This window comes from Acinonyx jubatus, chromosome E2, assembly GCF_027475565.1.
Source record: "Acinonyx jubatus isolate Ajub_Pintada_27869175 chromosome E2, VMU_Ajub_asm_v1.0, whole genome shotgun sequence".
Lineage (NCBI taxonomy): Eukaryota > Metazoa > Chordata > Mammalia > Carnivora > Felidae > Acinonyx > Acinonyx jubatus.
The window spans coordinates 135189-150328 of NC_069396.1; positions in this window are offsets into that span (position 1 = coordinate 135189).

The following is a 15140-nucleotide window of genomic DNA, read 5'->3' on the forward strand; positions in this document are numbered from 1 at the left end:
AATTTACTGATATAGTGATGTAATTTGTAATGCTTTAAACAGCATTCCCAGAAATACAGACTGCAAATTGACACATGCTGAATGAACCACAGGCAGTGGTGTTTACCATGAAAATACTTGGGTTGAATAAAAAATTGACACCCTTGAGAAAGAGATACAGGCTTCCAGCCATGAAATGAATATGTCATTGGGATACAATGTACAGATTATGGAATGTAGTCAACCCTGTAAGAAAATATTGCATGCTTTCACATTATAGCAACGCTTGTCTAGGTATATGGAGAGCATATTGTATACACACGGAATCACTGTGATATTCGCCTGAAACTAATACATCATGGTGTGTCTACTATATGTCAATAAAATTTGACAATATTTAACTTTCTCCTCCACCATTAAAATTTATTTCTACTGAGAACACATGAAATTCCTTTTACACCATATCCTCTAATGTCACCATCTTGATGTTGAGAGCTTATTTTTCACGTTGTCAATAATGTGTTTGATGACACAAATGTGACAAGGTCAGAATGCATACCTAGAGGGAGCTACACATCTGTTATGAATTTCCTGCCTCTATATGGGTAATATTTTCTATGAAAAGTGCTTTAAGATGAAGATGTGTGAAATAATTTCCATCAGACTCATAGGTAGATAATTGTGCCTTCAAATAATAATTGCCATGTCTTCACAATCAGAGGAAGGCTAGGTGAAGACAGAGGCTTCTCTTTTCATGTAAGAGAAGGCGGTGGTGTTTTAAACTGCTCACTTACAATCCACAATCCAGAGATCAGCAGTAGATGTAAGAATAACAATGCACTATCATGTTGCACATAACTAGTTCTGTTGGAGAAGTGGAGAAAGTACACTAAAGGTGGCTGATTGGACTAAAACAAATTCTAGTCTCTAGCTTAGAGACCCCCTCATCCGGGTTCTTCTTCCTTTGTTTGCTGCACATTTGAAAACCACCCCCCCCACACACACACACAAATATGGAGGCTGATAACAAAAAATTACCCTTCCTGCACGCATTCGGGGCTCAGATCTTTGGAGACATATGGTCTCCTCTGAGCCCGCTGGTGTTAAATAAATCTCCAATCCTCCAAGATCTCTGAGTGCCACTTGGTTTTTCCGCCAGTGTTCCAGCCTGGTTCTGTAACAAATTTGGTCCCCTGAGCAGGAAACCCAACCATGCTGGCTCATTGTTCCCACCAGTTTCGGAGAACAGCGAGGTGGTGACGGAATGAGGGATCACAAGGTAGAGTGAGCAACCTGCCTAAATATCGGCAGTCTCCTTCTCTATCCCATTCAGGCCAGCACCTCGATGCCGTTCCCACCGGACTCGAGGAGACTTGGCTGGTGAGGTACTGGACCCGAGGGTCAGAACCGGTAAGGCTGGGGCCAATCTAGTCAGGGCCACTCACAAGAGTGGAAGGGGGACCTGTTTACTCCCCAAGACTTCAGAAGCCTCACAGGTAGGGATTCTCTGGTAGGGAATATAATAACATATGGTGTGCATGTGAATGTGAATGTGCGATTCTGTCTAGCTTGCCTACTAAGATTCTGTGGCTCCACAGACAGGTACCCTTGGGGTCCCTAGGGGCCCATGGAGACTGAGTGGGCCTGAGATTCCATAATGAATGGCACTCGGTCTGTGGTGATATCAGAGTGGTTTCTGATCATGTGTCACAAGGCTGGGACCTGTGGGGCTGAGCGTCACCTGGGTTCCTTCAGGACATGGCCAGGCAGGCATCTGGCTGGTCTCCTCATTGGAGAGGGCGACCCTGTCCCTCTGTCTTTGTGACTCCGCCTCACGGGAGAATTGTGGAGTCAGGATGGAGCAAGGAGAGCCAAGCAAAGGTTTTAGCTGCTTTATCCGGAGACTCACCCAGGGAGCCAAAGAAGCGACAGACTGCTCCCCTAATGTTCCCCTCTTCATGACACTTTAGGCTCCCCTCCCCTCCCCTGACCTTGAAACTCCTCCCCCAGCGGGCTGGCTGCTGCCACTGCTGCCACTGCTGCAGCCACCCAGCCAGGGCGCTGCCACTGCAGCCACCCATTTTCCTCCCCTCCATGCCAGACAACCCTCCCCCACAAGGCCCCATGGCTAGATTGCGCCCTCGGCCAGGTGCAGGTTCTCTCCAGATGCAGGTCCACATATGTTGATATCAGAGGGTCTCAGGGAGATCACAACAGGGGGCTTATAAGGCCATAAATATGCCCAGCAGCAACAGGGGAGGCCGAGAACCTCCTTAGCAAGGGGTCAATGATCCTACTGCAAGGGGAAAGGACATTAGAAAGAATAAGTGCCCCAACCAGGGAAAGCCCCAAAAACCCAGCAGATATCAGGCGGAACCTCCAGAAGAGGACCTTATTGGTCTAGCCGAGATAGAACCCGACTAAAAGGGGACACTGACTCTCTCTCCCTGTTCCTCTGCTTAATAGATGTGAGGGATTCTCCCTCATTTCCCAGGTTAACAGCTACAATTGGAGTGTGCCATGGGGCACACTCTGGACTTTACTTGCTAATGAGCTGCACACTCTGCCTCAAGCCATTTCTCTCCATGACTGATATGGAGACAGGGCCCCAACACGCCAGGCAAAATGAGGGGCACCCATCTTCTCAAGGGCAATGGCCTGTACAGAGGTTGCCGCTGTGAGGTTGGAGCTTTGCACTCAGGGAACTGTCATGCCCAGGGTTCCTACACTTTCTGCCTCCAACACTAAGAGCATCATCACAGAGCTCCTCCTGGATGGCCCATCGTCCCCTCCACACACTGTGACCAGCTCCATCCTTTCTTCCTTGCCTCCTCTTTGTCACTGCTTCTCTCTACTCCTGTCTCCCTGTGTTTCTTCCTCTCACTCCTTCAGACATGCCCAATTCCCCCATCACTGACTCAGTGTCTCTCTCCCTACCTGTCTCTTTCTCTGCCTTTCCCCAGGCCCTTGTCCTTCTGCTCTATGCAGCCCTGTCCATGCAGCATGGCACCACATGTCCTGTGTCCTCCTCTCTCCTGTCATCTTTTAGCCCAGGCCCTGATCGCAGTGTATGTGAATCCTGTTTACAGAAGCTGCTCATGCTGACCTGTACTGCAGCTTTGTTGTTCCAAGCCACTCCTGGGAAGCATCTGGACAACCAGACCTTGAACCCTTGGTGGCCCAGCCATGACCCCAAAGTTGCTGGAGGGCTGGTTGCATCCACAACCTGGGAGGAAGGAGGGCCCTGCAGGCATCAGTGGCTCAAGGGCAGAATGCATGGGCTTTAAGTCCAGGACAGAGCCCGATGCTTACAACAAACCCCGCCTTGGTGGTGAGGGAGGAAAGGGTTTCATGTCTTCGACCTCTGCCCTGCCCATCTGTCACTAAGAAAACAGTGGGATGAGGGGCACCTGGGTGTCTCAGTCGGGTAAGTGTCTGACTTCGGCTCAGGTCATGATCTCATGGGTTATGAGTTTGAGCCTCTCATCAGGTTCTGGGCTGACAGCTCAGAGCCTGGAGACTGCTTTGGATTCTGTGTCTCCCTCTCTCTCTCTCTGCCCCTCTCTCACTTGTGTTCTATCTCTCTTTCTCTCCTGCTCAATAAATAAACAGCCATTGCAAAAAAAAATAAAGAAAGAAAAGAAAAAATAAAGAAAACACTGGGAGGAATACGAGACATCATAAGTCTCACCCCAAAAACTACTACCATAAGTCTATCTCAACTCCCACCTGGATTGGTGCTACTGCGAGGTAGCTGGTAGTTGGGAAAAGACCACAACATCTGGATTAATGCAGGGTTTCCTCACTGCAAGCATTGCAGTGTTCTGCAAATATGTCTTCCCTGGGAATTCATAATATGTTTACTACATGAACAGCTGCAGCGACTCTGCAAAAGCACATTTCCCAGAGATGGGAAAACTGATGAATTATGAAATTTGGAAAAAATTAACCTTTGACTAAGAGCATTCAAAATTGCTAAGCACATCGCAGAAAGTAGGACTTTTCGTGTTTTTCAGTTAGTGAGTTTCACAACCAATGTTCTAACCAGGTTAATGACTAACTCTGTACAGAAAAGGAGTAAAATAACAACAATTAAACTGTTTCAGTGTTTAGGAATATTCCCATGAAAGGAGGTCTGGAAGAAGTGAGCCAGGCCAGGAGACGTAAGCGTGGAGTGCAATGTCATCCTCATGTTACTTCCACAAACACACAGTGGCTGCCCTGTGGTCCTCAGCCTCTGAACACTTATGGCTTCTGGAGGTACCACCAAAGATGACAAACAAGCTAAGAACAGAGAGGCCTGTCGGCTCTGGGGAAAGAGTTTTACTCTTTGTAAAGTAAATGACACCATAGATATATGTCAGAACACACAACCGAGAGACAACCCCAGGAGAGAGTGCTGTATAAAGAGACAAAAGATTCCAGAGAGAGAGTTACAACTGAAAATTGTCACATCATTCCCCTTGACCTTCTCTGTGGCCATAGTAGGGACTGAATTCTTGCTCCTCACAGAAGCTGCATCAGGTTCTGCATTTGATAGAGAGCAAAGAAGGGATGGAGGTTTATTCCGACTTGCATAGACTGGGTGGAAAAAACAAATACCTCCGTGCCTTCCTCCACCATCTTACACTGCTTGCTAAAATAAGGTCCCTTACCAGAAACAGGGTTTTCCACATGGCACAGGTGATGACCCATTGGGACTCAGGGGAGCCTTGAAGAAGGCACCATGAGGCCTTCGGCTATGTGATAATCAACCAACTATGGACAGGTCAGGGCTCAATTCATTGGAAATCAACACTAAAAGAAGGGTTTCCTAATACACATCATGGGAAATGGCAATTTATCACAGATTAAAAATGAAAATAAGAATGGCTTAGTTAGGATAATGTCAGTAAACGCCAGCATGAACAGCACACTGTCCTTTCCTACAAGGCATGGGTGGGATTTTTCAAGTGGTTTACTGTATATATCATCTGCCTGAATGATATAAAAATTAAGCCAGGGTTATGAAAACAAATTCTGCCTAACTCTTACCAAATAAAAGAGGTACTGTGGTGTTACTGCTGGAAACAGCAGTGAACAGCATGGAAGGTTGAGCGGCTCAATTCACCCAATGACCAAAAGGGCACAAACATCAAATTATGCTCACTCAGGAAGCCCCAATTCTTGACATTCTGATTTCTCTCAGATTGCAACGAAGCGTGTACACTTGGAATGATGTCATTAAAAAATTCATTAGTGCGCTCATTATAGTGTCTCACCATTACTCTTCAACAAAACACATAGTCATCAGGAACACTTACTCCTTACTTTTACTTCCATTTTTAAAGGACAAAGAAGCAATTTTAACACTTTTTTTTTAATTTATTTTTTGAGAGAGAGACAGAGCGAGTGAGCAGAGGAAGGGCAGAGAAAGACAGAGGGAGAGAATCCCAAACAGGCTCCCCACCATCAGCACGAAGCCTGATGCAGAGCTCAAACTCACGAACCATGAGACCATGACCTGAGCTGAAACCAAGAGTTGGATGTTTAAGCGACTGAGCCAACCAGGAGCCCAGGACAAAGAAGGGATTTTTATCTTACATCTTTGTGCTTCGTAAGAGGGAAGCTTATTTTGCCACATAGTTTCTTGAGCACATTTCTTTGCTCCACTGATCTATACAAATATGTAATAAAGGATTCAGAATTCAAAAATATTAATTACGCTGACATAAAAACCTATCTCTGGTGGGTAAGTCATTACAGAAATAAAGAATGTGGTATTTTGCATATGTGATAATTGCTTTGAATTTAGCCTGGTATAAAATGGAATGAAATGGGACATCAGGATGAAAGAGGAGATGGCAAAATCAGTGAACCAGGAGTGAACACAATTCCAGGTGAAATCATGAAAATGAAAAAAAGGGTGGGGGGATGGTTATACCTGCTGTTCACAAAAGGGTATTTTTTTTCTGCATGTTTTGCATTTTCTTTCATGTAGTACTTAATCTTCTCAGAAATTTGATCTAAATTAACCAAAAAGGTAAAACAGCAATCTCTTAAGATTAGTACCAAAACCAGTAAAATCAAATTACCCATTGTGTCAACAGCAAAGGTGCATGATCTGGCACTGTGGTCACATATAACATTTTGGCATTACTGTGGTCCCTGAAGAAAGCAAGTTTTAGTTAGTGGCATTTTATTTTTCTTTGTCTCAGTCTCTCCTTCTTCCTCTCTCTCTCTCTCTCTCTCTCTCTCTCTCTCTCTTTCTCTCCTCTTTCTTTTTTTTTTTAGAGAGAGAGAAAACAGAGTGGGTGAAGGGTAGGGAGAGAGAGAGAATCTTAAGCATATTCCAGGCTCAGTGCAGAGTCCGAGGCAGGACTCGATCCCATGACCCTGCTATCATTTCCTGAGCCAAAATCAAAAGTCAGATACACAACCGTCTGAACCACCCAGGGATCCCCTAATATCCCATCATTAAGCAACATTCTTCTTAGAATATATGAACAGTTCAAATTGCTCTGACATCACCAGAGGAGAAATGGAGAAAAATCAAGTATCCTACATACTTATATTCTGTCCTTCATGATCAAATAAACAAATCAGTACAATTACTTTAAAAGCAAAAGTCAAAAAGAAAAAATAACCTACCTAATTTCATCCAGGTTTTCCCCCACTTTCACTCACACTTTAAAAATAAAGAAAGGGACTCCTGGGTGGCTCAGTCAGTTGAGATCCAACTTCAGTACTGGTCATCATCTTACTGCTCACCAGTTCCAGCCCATATCAGGCTCACTGCTGTCAACACAGAGCCTGTTTCAGATCTTCTGTCCCCCTCTCCCTCTGCCCCCTCCTCACTTGCACTCTCACTCTCTCCCAAGAATAAACAAATCCTTCAAATAGATAAATAAATAAACAAATAAATAAATAAATAAATAACAATAACAATCAGAGGCGGGTGCCTAGGCGCCTCATCAGTTGATTTTGGCTCAGGTCATGATCTCACGGTTGGTGAGATTGAGCCCCATGTGAGGCTCTGTACTGAAAGCGTGGAGGCTGCTTGGGATTCTCTCTCTCCCTCTCTCTCTGCCCCTCCACCACTCATACACACACTCTCTCTCTCAAAATAAGTAAACATTTAAACAACTACTGAGAGAGAAATTATTCTAAATGTCACTTGTTTGGCACTCAGAGGCCTCCAATGTCTTTCTGCTGCTCCACAAGGTCCCGTCCATGAGAACCAGGGCGGGATGCTCACTCAGGTGGATATGGCCTTGGAATCAAACACACTTGGGTAAAATCTCAGCTTTATCCCTTCATAACTAGAACCCTGGATAACTCCCCAAATCACAAGATGGCAAAAGCCCAAGATACAAATGTTACCACCTGCATCACTGGTAAACACCATGCAGGAAACACTCAACTTACACGTAGCTAGCACATGGACAGCACCTAGAACAGGGCCCAGTACTCCGGAATCTTCTGACAGGCATTGAATTCTATTGCTCGGTCCTGAGCTGCAAGCTTACCTTCTATTTGTACAGTGTGAGAGCTCTGCTGCCCTGAGGTCACCTTTCTCTATACCAGCAGTGCTGTATTCCCCATAGCAACACCAGCATTTGAGGACCCACTATGTGCCAAGTCACTTAATCAGCACAGTCCGTGAAGCCCATACACAATCCATTAGCCCCATTTTGCATCTTGTTCACTTCAACTCAGTCTCCACTGGCATTAGAGGCTCTCTCCACCCAGGACTCCTAACACATGTTTTAAACCTCTCTAGTGACACACTCTTGGCCTGGCAATATCTGACCTCTTCTCTAAGGCTTGAGCTTCTTGACAGGCTCAGACAGTGCCTTAATCTGTACATTTCCCCCAGTAGTCAGGTCACACCAAAATACTCCTGCCACTGGATTCTTAAACATTTCTGACCAGAGTTAAACGCATCCACTTCTCTCTAATTGTCTAATTTTTTCCTCTACTTCATCACCTCAGTTGGTGGCAACTCAATCTGTGTTATCACATAGGATGCAAACAAGGAAAAGTCACTGTAAAGAGTTAAGGGGCTAACTAGACCTGATAAGTCAATGTCTTTACTTCTAGCTGAATGAGAAACCACAGTGAACAGCTGTATTAAGAAAATATTAAAGGGCACCTGGGTGGCTCAGCCAGTTGAACATCCAACTCTTGATTGTGGCTCAGGTCATGATCTCATGGTTTGTCAGATTGAGCCCCGCGTCAGTCTTTTGAATCTTTTAAAAAGATATTTAAAAAACAATAGATTACAAGGAAAATAGAAGCCTGAAATCTTACCTTCATATACTCAACTCTACCTAGAAGAGGGATAAAGAAAATTAAATTGATGTAGAAACATTTTTTTATAAAAGTATAGTTCGTGAAAAAAAAGTCAAAATCATAATCCAATGTATTATAATAAAGTTGTGGTTCAGCAAAATAAATTATTTTTTAAGTGTTGCAATTCTATTGTAGTTAATATACAGTGTTATGTTCAATTCGGGTGCACATATCGGGATTCAACAATGCTGTACATTACTCAGGGCTCATCATGGTAAGTGGACTCTTTAATCCCCATCACCGATTTCTCCCATCCCCCCACCCACTTCCCCTCTGGTAACCATCACTTTGTTCTCTAAAGTTAGGAATCTGTTTCTTGGTTCATCTCTTTTTTCCCCCTTTGATCATTTGTTCTGTTTCTTAAATTCCACACATGAGTGAAATCATATGGTATTTATCGTTCACTTAGCATTATATCCTCTATATCAATCCATGCTGTTGCACATGGCAAGAGTTCATTCCTTTTTATGGCTAATATTCTAGTGTGTGCATGTGTGTGTGTGTGTGAATGTATATACCTCTTCTTCATCCATTTATCTATGGATGGACACTTGGGCTGCTGCCACAATTTGGCTATTGTAAATAGCGCTGCAGTAAACGTAGGGGTGCGTCGTAGACTCTAAGTCTAAAGTTCTCTTTTGGCCAGCAAAAGAGCGGACGCAGGATTCAAACGAGAGATGGCTAATGTCCAGGAAAAAGACAAGAGCCCCAAATAAGGGTCCTTGACCCGTATTTATTCAGATCAGAAGGCTTGCAAACGTGATGGGAGTGTACAAAGAGACAAAGAAACAAGGAACATTAACTTGTGGATGTGAGGGGGAAAGGGGATTTTGAAGGTATACAGTGTTTGGGGTTTGGGTCAATATAAAACAAAATCCAGGTGCTGGGCAGATGGTTGTTAACAGCAGACAGGGGGCGCCATGCCTGTTTATCTTTGCCAGCCTAGGGGATGAGACAGATAGGGGGAATAACCTCGGGGTTAATAAGCCACCTTTTCTTTTGTTAACCATCTCTGCTCTGGCTGCTTTGCCTGCAGCGCAGTGGCCCAAAGTCCAATTCACCAATTTTTACCTAACCTGGCCCTATTCTCCTATGAAAGCAGCTTTCTGCTATATACTAAATTTGGGGTGTTTTCACTCTGACTATCTAATCTTGTTATTCCTGTGTATTGGGCACCTTTGCGCCATTCTATTTCAGGCCTTTGCCTTTCTCTATATATTTTTGGGGGATCAGCACCCCTTCCCTATTGTGGGGTGCCTTTGCACCTCCTTATTCCTGGCACCATTGTGCCTCCCTATTCTCAGGGTGTCCTTGCACAAACCCCTATTCTTGGAGTGCCAACCTGGTTTACCGAAACTCGGGTGTAAGCATTTTATTGACTTTGTATTTCTTTGTGCCTTGTTAACCCACTGGCATAAGCCCGGGGGATTCCTGAGCTTATCCCCCACAGTGCAGCATGGTGACAATGGTTAATGATACTGTGTACTTAAAAGTTGCCAATAGAGTTAAGTATTTTTACCACCCCACACCCCACATACACAAACAGGTAACAATGTGAGGTGTTGGATGTGTTGACCAAACTTACTATGGTAATTATTTCACAATATATATGTGTACCAAATCATCACATTGTACATCTTGAACTTACATAATGTTATTTTTCAATTATAGCTCAATAAAGCAAGAAAAAAATCAAGTCAAGCATCCACTTGCTTATACAGCGTTTCTGGGACACTTTTCCCATTCAGTGAGAGTTGACTCAGTTCTTCTGTTCCAACCATACTACGGAATATGTTCTAATAATAACACTAATCACATTTTATTACACCTATTTACCTATATGCCTATCACCCACTAAGAGATTATAAGCTCTTTGAGGACTATTTTATTCATCTTTACACCTTTTGTGACTAAAACACAACTTGACATAATTAGATTATAAAAGGGGAAAAAATAGGTTACAAATGGGAAATGAATAAATAAACTTTGCTTCTCCAATAAAAATTCAAACTGGAAAAAAAATTGATGTGGGAAATTTGGCTCAAACTTCTCAAGCATGCCTTAAAAATTCTATTTGAGGGGTGCCTGGGTGGCTCAGTCAGTTAGGCATCAGACTTCGGCTCAAGTCGTGATCTAGCGGTTCGTGGACCAAGCCCTGCGTCAGGCTCTGTGCTGACAGCTCGGAGCCTGGAGCCTGCTTCAGATTCTGTGTCTCCCTCTCTCTCCCTTCCCCTTCCCTGCTTGTGCTCTGTCTCTCAAAAATAAATAAACATTAAAAAACAATTAAAAATTCTATTTGAGCTGACAACAAGGTATAACTTTTTTAAAAACCAAGAGGGAGACAAGAGGTTGTAACATATCCTGAGGTCACTATGCCTACATACATAATGCTCTTAAAGTCTGAGGCAATGAACACAATAAAAAAATAAAAATCTGTTTATTCTCTCGGGAAAAATAACTTTTTACACAAATGACTGACATCTTTTACATAGGAATAACTCCTCACTTGTCAGGAATTTTCTATTTGGTAGGGTGCTTGTTAAAAACGCAGATTCCTAGGGCCCATGCCAAACAAGCTCTATTGGATCTGAGTCTCTGAGCAGGTGCAACTGTTGCAAGGTTCCCAGATGTTTCCCGACGTTTCAGCATGGCTTCTCTACCTCCGGTTTATTGTCCGAGTCCCAGTTCTACTCCTGGGGGCTGGGGTTGTTTTCCCCTCTTTCCTGACAGTTCTTAGAACTGGAGATTTTCTTGTCTGATGCAAACCTAATGGCCCAATTATACACGACTTTCTATCCCCAAATCGTATTATTGCAAAGCACGTATTTGCTTTGAAAATTACTTCCAAGTGAAAGATAACCCAAACATTCCCTGGTTTATCCGATTAAGACTCTAAGCCCTTCTGATTACATCACACCTGTCCTCTTCCCTCTGCACTAGCAGCATCCAATTTGCTTCAGGGCACAGGTCTATGGGCTTGAATCTGTTCAAACCTAACAGCAGAGCTGCAGAAAATATACATATATGTCATTATGTGGTCATTAATATCAGTAAGTGAATCAATATAAGATTTTGTGGTAGCAAATTATATGCAGTACCTATTGGACCTAAGTGGTAGACTTTTTCTTATCAATCAAAGCAATACTATTATGGTATTTTCAGCAAACTTATAACAATGTAGAGGTTAATTAACAAACAGTGATCCTCATAGATGTCAGTTCACCAAGATATTATTTTATTCTCTTAGCAATGGAGCTATAAAGCCCTCCAAATCAGACAATAGATTATGTTACAATTTCATTGCTGGTCTCATGGAACTTTTCCAACAATCTATAAGGTTTTCTGAAGGTGTTAGAATTACATCCATTTGAACAACAGGAAGCATATGGGTTTCTATTTATATCTATCATGAGTCAAATGTTAATACAATAGCTTTTTCTGAGATGAGTGCCACAACTGCAAAATAATCCATACCCAATGGAGCCTAACAGAGAGAATTCCTTACATTCTTTTCTTATCAGAGAAGTAATCTCTGCTTTGAGGGGGGCTGGGTGTTTTTATCTACCTTTTCACTAATTTTACTAGGAAGCAAATGCATAGATTACTTCCACATATATATTCACAAAGTTATAGAACAAAAGAGCCAGAAGGGACTTTAGAAGTCAACCTCCTTGTTCAAGGTCAGTGGCAAAAATGGGACTATAACCAGATCGGCTCTTTCTACTCTTCCATAAATTCAGTTCCCTTGGTTTAACATGTGTATATTAGATACCAGATTTGTATAAAGGAAACATCTTTTGAAGCATAATGTTTATAAAGAACAACAGTCCCAAAATATCTGCCACAAATCCTTCCTTCAATATGACACCATCTCTTGATAAAGTGTTTGTTAAAACAAAATGTATACCCAGTAGCAATAACATAATCTGAAAAGAGAAATTCTTTGTCCACCCATGACTCATTCATTTGTCCAGTCAATTATCAAGCGTATAGTAAGAGTCTTACCATGTCAGGCACAACTAAGTCTAAGGGTAAGTAGATCAACCAGAGATGGTTCCTACCCTTGAGGGATTTACTGACTAGTGGGGACAGACAGAGATATCAACTAATGACTAACAGCATACAAATTATGATCAAGACAAGGAAATGTTGAAACAGTGGTTTAACATTTGCCTGAAGGAAGTCAATAAGATAACATTTGTGATGGATTTGGAAGTACACTTGGTCATCTTTCTTTAAGGTTTAAGCGCAATTAATGGGACACTATCTCTGCTATGCTTGGAGTTACCAACTATCAGGTACTGTAACAGAAAGTTCACCCATTCGGAATCTCTCAGATTCTCTTCTCTTTCATACATCAAAACAGCAGTGGTTTCAGTTTTGCCCTAACCCAGTTTGATAACTGGAGATTTAAAACCTGGCATCAGCAGGCTGTGTTGGAAACATGGTACTGGAGGGTTCAGAAGTGATCTCAAGGAGTAAGGCAACATCTATTCACAGCCGTAAAGATTCTGAGGATGGAAGAACGCACTCCCCAGCATTATGCTCACAGAAGGGGCCAGGACTCTGAGGATCAATGCTCTGTCATTCCCTCGCCTATGCATATTCGTAAGGCATAAGGCAGCCCCAGAGTGGTGAGGTCAAGTCAGGTTTTTAGAGACTGCCTGTCACCTCAAGGGTTAGTGATTATGGAGTTCAGGCTGTGAGAGGAAACTTTTTAGGAATAATTGCAAGAACTGGACAGAAGACGTAGGTGGCTGTGTTCCTACAGAGAAAACTTTTCCCAAAGGCCCTATGAGAACAGCTATAGGGTTCAGTTGAGATGATGTCTTGCCCTAATGGGCCCACTTTTCAAGGCTTCCCTGAGTCCGTTTTTCAGTTCACCAGCCCACTTGCTTACAGGAGAGCTAGCTGGCTGGGTTAGGACTAGTTCCAGGGTTTGCCGCATCATAGAAACAGAGCACTCTCTTTGCTTCTTGCCACAACTCAGAACTATTTGTGATCCCATGTCTCACCATGAAGATAAGAGTTTTCAACTTCCCCGACACTGCTATGCACCAGAAATGAAATCATAACTCAACCTTTCTTCCTGAAATATCCACAGACTCCTTTATGCAAATTTATCCATCCTTTTTGAGAATACTTGGACGCCATCACTAAGAGGAACTGGCTTCCATAAGTCAAATGGAAGTCTCTATTCACCTTTTCTGCAGACCTCCTTAACACAACCTCTATCTCTAAGCAGCATAACACAATGGTTGAAAGCACAGCCTTTACAGCCATATTCCTTGAGTTTAAAATATCCTAGCTCCACCACTTACTACCTGTGTGAATTTAAATATCCTTTGTCAACTCATCTGTAAAATAGATGTTACAATAGCTCTTACTTCATGGGGTTGTTATGGTACCTATAAAATAGATAAAGCATTTAGATCAGAGTCAGCATAATATAACTGCTAGTGATTATTATTATTTTAGTAAAAGCAACTAGGAGCTGTTTTCATAAGAGAGGATCTCTGACAGGATGCTGTATTACAAAAAGATTTAAAAATTGCAAAACAAACAGCATTCAGGACAGCTCAGAGGAAAGAGTTAATATAAAGATATGAAGGTATTCAATCTTCAAACATATATTTATTGAAGCCCTGTTCAAAGCAATAGGGATACAGGCATTCACAAAACAGACCACAGTCTCTGTTCCCTTGGAGCTAATACTCAATAGGGGAATTGGGGAACAGATAATTTACCAAAAACATAAGCAAAATGATATAATGTATGAGCTCAGGATGAGTATTGTAGAAGAAAATAAATGGGCATGAGAATTCAAAGTTGGGAAAGAAGGTGTGATTTAGTTAGGGTGGTTAAGAAAGCTTTATTGACAAGATAGCATTTGCTCCAGGGCCAGAAAGAGGGAAGGCTGCAATCCATGTGTATAGTTGAGGAAATACTTTCCAAGTTTCTTGCAAAGTTTCTGAGATAAAAATTTGGTGCTGTTTGAAAAACAGCAAAGAGGTCAATATAGGTGGAGCAGAGTAAGGGAAGGAGAGACTGGTAGAAGATAAGGTCAAAGACTAGCAAGCATGGGGGCAGATAATATAAGATCTCGTTAGCCACAGGGTAATGACTTCGGGTTTTACTCCAAGAGAGCTGAAAGACAATGCAGAATTGTGAGTGGAAGAGTCACATAGTCATACTTCAGTTTTTAAAGGACCATTTTGGCTTTTGTGTTATAATAATAATAATAATAATAATAATAATAATATTATTATTATTATTATTATGTGTCAAAGAGGGAGAAAGCAGGATACCAATGAGAAGGTGGCTATAATGTTCTAGATGAAGAACAATGGTAGCTTGGACCAGGGTGGTAATTTCAGAGAGGATGAAAAGGAGTCTGATTTAGATATATTTTAAAGGTAAGGCCAACAGTACCTGATGACAGAATGGATATGAAGGTAGGGTATAAAACAAAGTGGGGAGTCAAAAAAAACTCCAAGATATTAAAACCCAACACCTGGAAAAATAGAATTTATATTTACTATGGGAAGAGAACTGTGGAATAAGAAGGTTGTAAGAGGATCACGATTTGGGTTTTGAATGTAATGTGTTTGAGATGTTTGTCAGACATACAAGCAAGGACATCAAGTAGAGAAATAGGAGACAGGAGTTCATGGGGAGGTCTGGGCTGGTGATTTAAATTTGAGGATCATCAGGGGGAAAGGCATTTAGGAGAGTGAAAACAGTGAAAAAAAGGGATGTAAGGATTGAGACATGCAGCCTCCAATATTTAGGGTTTGGGGTGACAACAGGAACCAGCAAAGAGAACA